Here is a 9,622-nt window from a genome sequence, read left to right as displayed (position 1 = left end):
CCACTTGTGGACTCTCCATTCCTGGCCAAAGATCAAGCCCTGAGCCTTTGGAGTAGGAGTGCTGACTCCAAGACCCTAGACTACCAGAGAACTCCTAATCCTAGGGAATATAAAATAGAACTCCTACAAAGGCAACTACTTGCATACAAGACCCAGCATCACCCAACTGCCAGTAGCATCCTGTGCAGGACGCCTCATCCAAACAACAAACAAAAGAAAAATACAAACCCAATCATTTGCATAAGGATTACCACCTGACTCAGCCCTGACAGTCAGAGGAAGAAAAATAATTCATCTCTTCCTACGAGAACACAAGCATAAGGCACACCCTACATGAAGCTTACACAAACCACTGGACCAAACTTATGAAGGCAGAAACCAAAATGAAGAAATAATTCAACCTCAAAACCTGGGAAAAGGACACCTCAAATATAATAAGTTAAAAGAAAATATAAAAAGGCAAAGAAATACTGTTCAAATTAAGGAACAACCTACACACACACAAATCCAAATAAATGAAGAGGAAATAGGCAAACTACCAGAAAAAGAATTCAGAATAATGACAGTAAAGTTGATCCAAAACCTTGAAAATAGAATGGAGAAAATGCAAGAATCAATTCACAAAGACCTAGAAGAAATAAAGAATAAATATACAGAGACAAACAACAAAATTACTGAAATTTAAAATACTCTAGAAAGAATCAGTAACAGAATATCTGAGGCAGAAGAATGGATAAGTGAGATGGATGATGAAATGGTGGAAATAACTTCTGAAGAGCAGAATAAAGTAGAAACAATGGAAAGAACTAAGGATAATCTCAGAGACCTCTAGGACAATATTAAATGCACCAGCATTCGAATTATAGAGAAGAAGAAGAGAAAAAGAAAAGACATGAGAAAATTATTGAGGAGATTATAGTTGAAAATTTACCCAATATGGGAAAGGAAAGAGTCAGTCAAGTCCAAGAAGTGCAAAGAGTCTCATATAGGATAAACCCAAAGGGAAATACACCAAGACACATACTAATCAAACTAAAGATACTAAACATAAAAAAGAATATTAAAAGCAGCAAAGAAAGGCAACAAGTAACCTACAAGAGAAACTCCATACATTTAACAGCTAATCTTTCAGCAGAATCTGCAGGCCAGAAGAGAATGGCAGGATATATTTAAAGTACTGAAAGGGAAAAATCTAAAACAAAGATTACTCTACCTGGCAAGGATCTCGTTAAAATTGATGGAGAAATCAAAAGCTTTACAGCCAAGCAAAAGTTAAGAGAATTTAGTACCACTAAACCAGCTTTACAACAAATGTTAAAGGGACTTATATAGTCAAGAAATGCAAGAGAAGAAAAAGATCTACAAAATCAAACCCCAAACAACTAGTTCGGTTCAGTCGCTCAGTCGTGTCCGACTCTTTGCGACCCCATGAATCGCAGCACGCCAGGCCTCCCTGTCCATCACCATCTCCCGGAGTTCACTCAGACTCACATCCATTGAGTCAGTGATGCCATCCAGCCATCTCATCTTCGGTCGTCCCCTTCTCCTCCTGCCCCCAATCCCTCCCAGCATCAGAGTCTTTTCCAATGAGTCAACTCTTCACATGAGGTGGCCAAAGTACTGGAGTTTCAGCTTTAGCATCATTCCTTCCAAAGAAATCCCAGGGCTGATCTCCTTCAGAATGGACTGGTTGGATCTCCTTGCAGCCCAAAGGACTCTCAAGAGTCTTCTCCAACACCACAGTTCAAAAGCATCAATTCTTTGGCGCTTAGCCTTCTTCACAGTCCAACTCTCACATCCATATGGCAATAAGAACATATATATCATAATTATTTTAAATGTAAATGGATTAACTGCACCAACCAAAAGACACAGACTGGCTGAATGGATTAAAAAAAAAAGACCCATATATATACTGTCTACAAGAAACCCACTTCAGACCTAAAGACACATATAGACTGCAACTGAGAGGATGGAAAAATATATTCCATGAAAATGGAAAGCAAAAGAAAGCTGGAGTAACAGTCCTCATATCAGACAAAATAGACATTAAAGTAAAGACTATTACAAGAAATAAGGGAGGACACTACATAATGATCAAGGGAGCAATTCAAGAGGAAGACATAACAATTGTAAATATCTATGCACCCTGGTGGCTCAGAGGGTAAAGCATCTGCTTGCAATGTGGGAGGCCTGGGTTCGATCCCTGGGTCAGGAAGACACCCTGGAGAAGGAAATGGCACCCCACTCCAGTACTGTTGCCTGGAAAATCCCACTGACAGAGAAGCCTGGTAGGCTACAGTCCATGGGGTCGCAAAGAGTCGGACACAACTGAGCGACTTCACTTTCACTTTACAACATAAGAGCACTTCAGTACATAAGACAAACACTTACAGACATAAAAGGAGAAATTAACAGTAATATGATAATAGTAGGAGACTTTAACATCCCACTCACACCAATGGATAGATCATCAAAACAGAAAATTAATAAAGAAACACAAGTCTTAAATGATACATTAGATGAGATGGATCTCCTTGATATCTTCAGGACATTCCTTCCAAATCCACAAGAATATACCTTCTTCTCAAGTGCACATGGAACATTCTCCAGAATAGATCACATCTTGGGTCACAAATCAAACATCAGTAAATTTAGGAAAATTGAAATCATGTCAAGCATCTTCTCTGACCACAATAATTATTTTAGAGTATAAATAATTATGTTTAGAATAATTATATTACTATCCAAAAATATTTTCTTTATGGTTTTTTCTAATGTGAGATACTGTGTTCTCCATTTTAAGAATAAAATGGAAATAAACAAAAAAAAATAAAGAGAAAAAGGATAAACAAATTGAGACTTTATTTTATCTTTAAAATTTTTATTGAAGTATAGTTGATTTACAATGTAGTGTTAGTTTCAAATATACAGCAAAATTAAACACTTATGCATATACATATCTCCACTCTATTTTAGATTCTTTCCCCATATAGGCCACTACAGAGTACTGAGTAGTTTCCAGCAGGCTCTTGTTAGTTATCTATTTTATGTATTCAGTTCAGTTCTGTTGCTCAGTTGTGTCTGACTCTTTGCGACCCCATGAATCACAGCACGCCAGGCCTCCCTGTCCATCACCATCTCCCGGAGTTCACTCAGACTCACGTCCATCGAGTCCGTGATGCCATCTAGCCATCTCATCCTCTCATCCCCTTCTCCTCCTGCCCCCAATCCCTCCCAGCATCAGAGTCTTTTCCAATGAGTCAACTCTTTGCATGAGGTGGCCAAAGTACTGGAGTTTCAGCTTTAGCATCAGTCCTTCCAATGAACACCCAGGACTGATCTCCTTTAGAATGGAGTGGTTGGATCTCCTTGCAGTCCAAGGGACTCTCAAGAGTCTTCTCCAACACCACGGTTCAAAAGCATATAGTAGTGTGCATATGTCAGTTCCGATCTCCCAATTTATCCCTCCACCCCTTACCCCTGGTAACCATAAATTAGTTTTCCACATCTGTAACTCAATTCCTGTTTTGTTAAATAAGCTCATTTGTACCCTTTTAAATTTTAGATTCCACAGACAAATGCTATCATATGATATTTATCTTTTCTGTCTGACTTACTTCAATCACCGATGATTTCTAAGTCCATCCATGTTGCTGTCAATGGCATTAAATAATTCCTTTTTCTGCCTAAGTAATATTCCATTGTATATACATACCCCATCTTCTTATCTATTCCTCTGTTGATACACATTTGGTTGCTTCCAAGTTCTGGCTATGGTAAATAGTGCTGCAATGAACATTTAGATACATGTATCTTTTTGAATTATGATTTTTCTCTGGATATATGACTAGGAGTGGTATTTCTGAATCATATGTTAGCCTATTTTTATTTTTGTAAGGAACCTCCATACTGTTCTCCATAGTGGCTATACCAATTTATATTCCCACCAACAGTGTAGGAGGATTCCCTTTTGTTCACACCCTCTCCAGTATTTATTGTTTGTAGCTATTCTGATGATGCCATTGTGACCAATATGAGGTGATACCTCATTGTTGATTTGATTTACATTTCTCTAATAATTAGTGCATGCATGAGTGCTAAGTCACTTTAGTTGTATCTGACTCTTTGCAACTCCATAGACTATAGGCCACCAGGCTCCACTGTCCATGGGATTATCCAGGCAATAAACCTAGACAGTATATTCAAAAGCAGAGACATTACTTTGCCGACTAAGGTCCGCCTAGTCAAGGCTATGGTTTTTCCTGTGGTCATGTATGGATGTGAGAGTTGGACTGTGAAGAAGGCTGTGAAGAATTGATGCTTTTGAACTGTGATGTTGGAGAAGACCCTTGAGGGTCCCTTGGACTGCAAGGAGATCCAACCACTCTATTCTGAAGGAGATCAATCCTGGGATTTCTTTGGAAGGAATGATGCTAAAGCTGAAACTCCAGTACCTTGGCCACCTCATGCGAAGAGTTGACTCATTGGAAGAGACTCTGATGCTGGGAGAGATTGGGGGCAGGAGGAGAAGGGGACGACCGAGGATGAGATGGCTGGAAGACATCACGGACTCAATGTTCGTGAGTCTGAGTGAACTCCGGGAGATGGTGATGGACAGGGAGGCCTGGTGTGCTGCGATTCATGGGGTCGCAAAGAGTTGGACACAAATGAGCAACTGAACTGGACTGAACTGAATATTAGAGTAGGTTGCTGTTTCCTTCTCCAGGGGATCTTCCCAACCCAAGGATCAAACATGCATCTCTCACATGTCCTGAATTGGCAGACATGTTCTTTAACCCTAGTGCCACCTGGGAAGTCCCAGTAATTAGTGACCTAAATCAAATCCTTACAATTATACAGTGGAAGTGCAAATAGATTCAAGGGATTAGTTCTGATAGAGAGTGACTGAAGATCTATGGGCAGAGGTTTATAACAGTGCACAGGAGGCAGTGATCAAAACCATTCCAAAGAAAAAGAAAAGCAAAAAGGCAAAATGGTTGTCTGAGAAGGCCTTACAAATCGCTGAGAAAAGAAGAGAAGTGAAAGCCAAAGGGGAAAAGGAAAGATATACCCATCTGAATGCAGAGTTCCAAACAGTAGCAAGGAGAGATAAGAAAGCCTTCCTAAGTGAACAATGCAAAGAAATACATGAAAACAGTAGAATAGGAAAGACTAGAGATCTCTTCAAGAAAATTAGAGATACCAAGGGAACATTTCATGAAAAAGGTAGGCACAATAAAAGACAAAAACAATATGGACCTAACAGAAGCAGAAGATATTAAGAGGTGGCAAAAACACATAGAAGAACTATACAAAAAAAGTCTTGGGGGGCTGAACAGCGCAGGGATTGGCTCCAGAGGGCGGAGCTGTAATTCAGTGGTAGCCCAGCTGGGCGCAGTTCATCACAGTCAGTTTGACCGCTTTCCACAGCCAGGAGGTTTCCTCAGCCCCGTTGTCTTCGGCTGCTGGTGCTGGGCTGCGCAGCTGGAGCCTGGACACGTCTCCGCGCTCCTCACTGCTCCACCCCCATGGCCACAGCTCCCCTTGTCAACAGCACACACACCATGATGAAGAAAGACAAGAAGTCCTTCAACCAGAGCCTGACCGAGTGGAAGCTCTTCATCTACAACCAGACCACCAAGAGCTGGGGTTTGATCGTACTCTTCCACTTAGTCTGTTATGGGTTCCTGGCTGCACTCTTTTCATTCACAACGTGGACCATGCTTCAGACTCTGAATGATGAGGTTCCAAAATATCATGGCCAGATTCCTAGTCCAGGACTTACAGGTTTTCCCAAACCAGTGTTGGCATTGGATTTTTTATTCAACCTGTCTGATTCAGAATCCTATCAAGGGTACATTGATCACCTTAAGAAATTTCTAGTTGCTTTAGGTGTAGAGTTAGGTTATTTCTTTGACTTTTTTCTTGTTTCTTGAGGTATGCCTGTATTGCTATGAACTTTCCCCTTAGCACTGCTTTTATGGTGTCCCACAGGTTTGGGGTTGTTGTGTTTTCATTTTCATTTGTTTCTATGCATATTTTGATTTCTTTTTTGATTTCTTCTGTGATTTGTTGGTTATTCAGAAGCGTGTTGTTCAGCCTCCATATGCTGGAGCTTTTAATAGTTTTTCTCCTGTAATTGAGGTCTAATCTTAATGCATTACGGTCAGAAAAGATGCTTGGAATGATTTTAATTTTTTTGAATTTATCAAGGCTAGATTTATGGCCCAGGATGTGATCTATCCTGGAGACGGTTCCGTGAGCACTTGAGAAAAAGGTGAAATTCATTGTTTGGGGGTGAAATGTCCTATAGATATCAATTAGGTCTAACTGGTCTATTGTATCATTTAAAGTTTGTGTTTCTTTGTTAATTTTGTTTAGTTGATCTGTCCATAGGTGTGAGTGGGGTATTAAAGTCTCCCACTATTATTGTGTTATTGTTAATTTCCCCTTTCATACTTGTTAGCATTTGTCTTACATATAGCAGTGCTCCTATGTTGGGTGAATGCATATATATTTATAATTGTTATATCTTCTTCTTGGATTGATCCTTTGATCATTATGTAGTGGCCTTCTTTGTCTCTTTTCACAGCCTTGGTTTTAAAGTCTATTTTATCTGATATGAGTATTGCTACTCCTGCTTTCTTTTGGTCTCTATTTGCATAGAATATCTTTTCCAGCCCTTCACTTTCAGTCTGTATGTGTCCCTTGTTTTGAGATGAGTCTCTTGTAGACAACATATATAGGAGTCTTGTTTTTGTATCCATTCAGCCAAACCTCAAATAACCAAAGCAATCTTGAGAAAGAAGAATGGAACTGGAGGAATCAACCTGCCTGACTTCAGGCTCTACTACAAAGCCACAGTCATCAAGACAGTATGGTACTGGCACAAAGAGAGAAATATAGATCAATGGAACAAAATAGAAAGCCCAGAGATAAATCCACATACCTATGGACACCTTATCTTCGACAAAGGAGGCAAGAATATACAATGGAGAAAAGACAATCTCTTTAACAAGTAGTGCTGGGAAAACTGGTCAACCACTTGTAAAGAATGAAACTAGAACACTTTATAACACCATACACAAAAATAAACTCAAATAGATTAAAGATCTAAACGTAAGACCAGAAACTATAAAACTGTAGAGGAGAACATAGGCAAAACAGTCTCTGACATAAATCACAGCAGGATCCTCTATGATCCACCTCCCAGAAAACTGGAAATAAAAGCAAAAATAAACAAATGGGATCTAATTAAAATTAAAAGCTTCTGCACAACAAAGGAAACTATAAGCAAGGTGAAAAGACAGCCTTTGGAATGGGAGAAAATAATAGCAAATGAAGCAACTGAAAAACAACTAATCTCAAAAATATACAAGCAACTTATGCAGCTCAATTCCAGAAAAATAAACGACCCAATCAAAAAATGGGCCAAAGAACTAAATAGACATTTCCCCAAAGAAGACATACAGATGACTAATAAACACATGAAAGATGCTCAACATCACTCATTATCAGAGAAATACAAATCAAGACCACAATGGGATACCATTTCACACCAGTCAGAATGGCTGTGATCCAAAAGTCTACAAGCAATAAATGCTGGAGAGGGTGTGGAGAAAAGGGAACCCTCTGACACTGTTGGTGGGAATGTAAACTAGGACAGCCACTATGGAGAACAGTGTGGCGATTCCTTTAAAAACTGGCAATAGAACTGCCTTATGACCCAGCAATCCAACTGCTGGGCATACACACTGAGGAAACCAGAATTGAAAGAGACACGTGTACTCCAATGTTCATCGCAGCACTGTTTATAATAGCCAGGACATGGAAGCAACCTAGATGTCCATCAGCAGATGAATGGATAAGAAAGCTGTGGTACATATACACAATGGAGTATTACTCAGACATTAAAAAGAATATATTTGAATCCATTCTAATGAGGTGTATGAAACTGGAGCCAACTACACAGAGTGAAGTAAGCCAGAAAGAAAAACACCAATACAGTATACTAATACATATATGTGGAATTTAGAAAGATGGTAATGATAACCCTGTATGCGAGACAGCAAAAGAGACACAGATGTATAGAATGGACTTTTGGACTCTGAGGGAGAGGGAGAGGGTGGGATGATTTGGGAGAATGGCATTGAAACATGTATACTATCATGTAAGAAACGAATTGCCAGTATAGGTTCGATACAGGATACAGGATGCTTGGGGCTGGTGCACTGGGATGACCCAGAGCGGTGATATGGGGAGAGAGGTGGGAGGGGGGTTCAGGATTGGGAACTCATGTACACCCGTGGTGGATTCATGTCAATGTATGGCAAAACCAATACAGTATTGTAAAGCAAAATAAAATAAATAAATAATAAGAAAAAAAAAGAAATTTCTAAAGCCATATGGCTTAGAAGGATAGAGCAATCTCACAGACTGGAACCTTTTTTGAGCAGAAGGTTCCAGAATACACAGCATGTCAGTTTCCTCTTGCCTTATTTGAAACATGCAGTGATGTGGATGATCCCACGTTTGGCTACCAAGCAGGAAACCCTATGTTCTTATGAAAATTAACAGAACAATTGGATTACGGCCTCAAGGAGAACCAAGGATAGACGGTATTGCAAAGAGTGAAAGCACAGCAGTTCTATCAGCTTATCCTCCCAATGGAAAGACAGATTTAAAATATTTTCCATATTGTAGGAAAAAAATACTGCATGGGAGCTACCTGCAGCCACTAGTTGCCATCCAGCTCAGCTTTGGTAGTGATGCTGACGTAAAAGAAGCAATGGTTGAGTGCAAAATTGATGGATCACCCAGCCTAAAAGCCCAGAATGACCATGACAAGTTTTTAGGACGAGTTACATTCAAGATCACCATGCATGCATAGTAGGAGATAGGATGTCTCCACAGAGTAAACGTTGTGTTGTCTGTCTTCATTTTGTATCAGGCGAACCTGTCATTCCAGAGTTATGAGACCACCTTGGAGAAAGGTGGAGTGGGACATGACACTGCGGTAACATACTGTGCTTCCAGATGATAGTGGTCCAAGTCCTTCCAAGTACCTGTGTGTTGCCTCTGTTGCCTCTTGAACCATGTACAGTCACCAGATAGCAACTGTGAACACCTTATTCTAAACATGTAGGTTGGGAATCTTGTCCAATTTTTATGTGGCTTAGTTTCCAAGTGTCTAAAGCTTAATGTGCTGTGTTATGTAAATATTTTATAGATTTAACACTGGTTAACTGTCATATTTTGATGCTAGCAAAGTTTTAGGGGATAAAATGGTATCTGACCAAAATCAAATGACTTTATACCTGCAAGAAAATCAGCTTGTGGAAAAGTTTTGTATGTGAGGAGGAAAAAGGAAAATAAAAGTGGATTTGAAAGGTAAAAAAAAAACAAAAACCTAATGACCAGATGATCACAATTACTCACCTAGAGTCAGACCTCCTGAAGAGTGAAGTAAAGTGGGCCTTAGGAAGCATCACTACGAACAAAGTTAGTAGAGGTGATGGAATTCCAGCTGAGCTATTTCAAATCCTAAAAGATAATGCTGTTAAAGTGCTGCACTCAATATGTGAGCAAATTTGGAAAACTTAGCAGTTGCCACAGAACT

The 9,622-nt window shown here is 39.6% G+C and overlaps 1 pseudogene; it reads left to right on the top strand.

The window, feature by feature from the left end:
* The first annotated feature begins 5,567 nt into the window (after positions 1 to 5,567).
* Positions 5,568 to 8,893, top strand: LOC128056675 (sodium/potassium-transporting ATPase subunit beta-3-like; annotated as a pseudogene).
* The last annotated feature ends 729 nt before the right edge of the window (positions 8,894 to 9,622 follow it).

The sequence above is a fragment of the Budorcas taxicolor genome, chromosome 1 (assembly GCF_023091745.1).
Source record: "Budorcas taxicolor isolate Tak-1 chromosome 1, Takin1.1, whole genome shotgun sequence".
Lineage (NCBI taxonomy): Eukaryota > Metazoa > Chordata > Mammalia > Artiodactyla > Bovidae > Budorcas > Budorcas taxicolor.
Note: the sequence above shows the minus strand (reverse complement) of the source record. Positions and strands in the feature narration are given on the sequence as shown.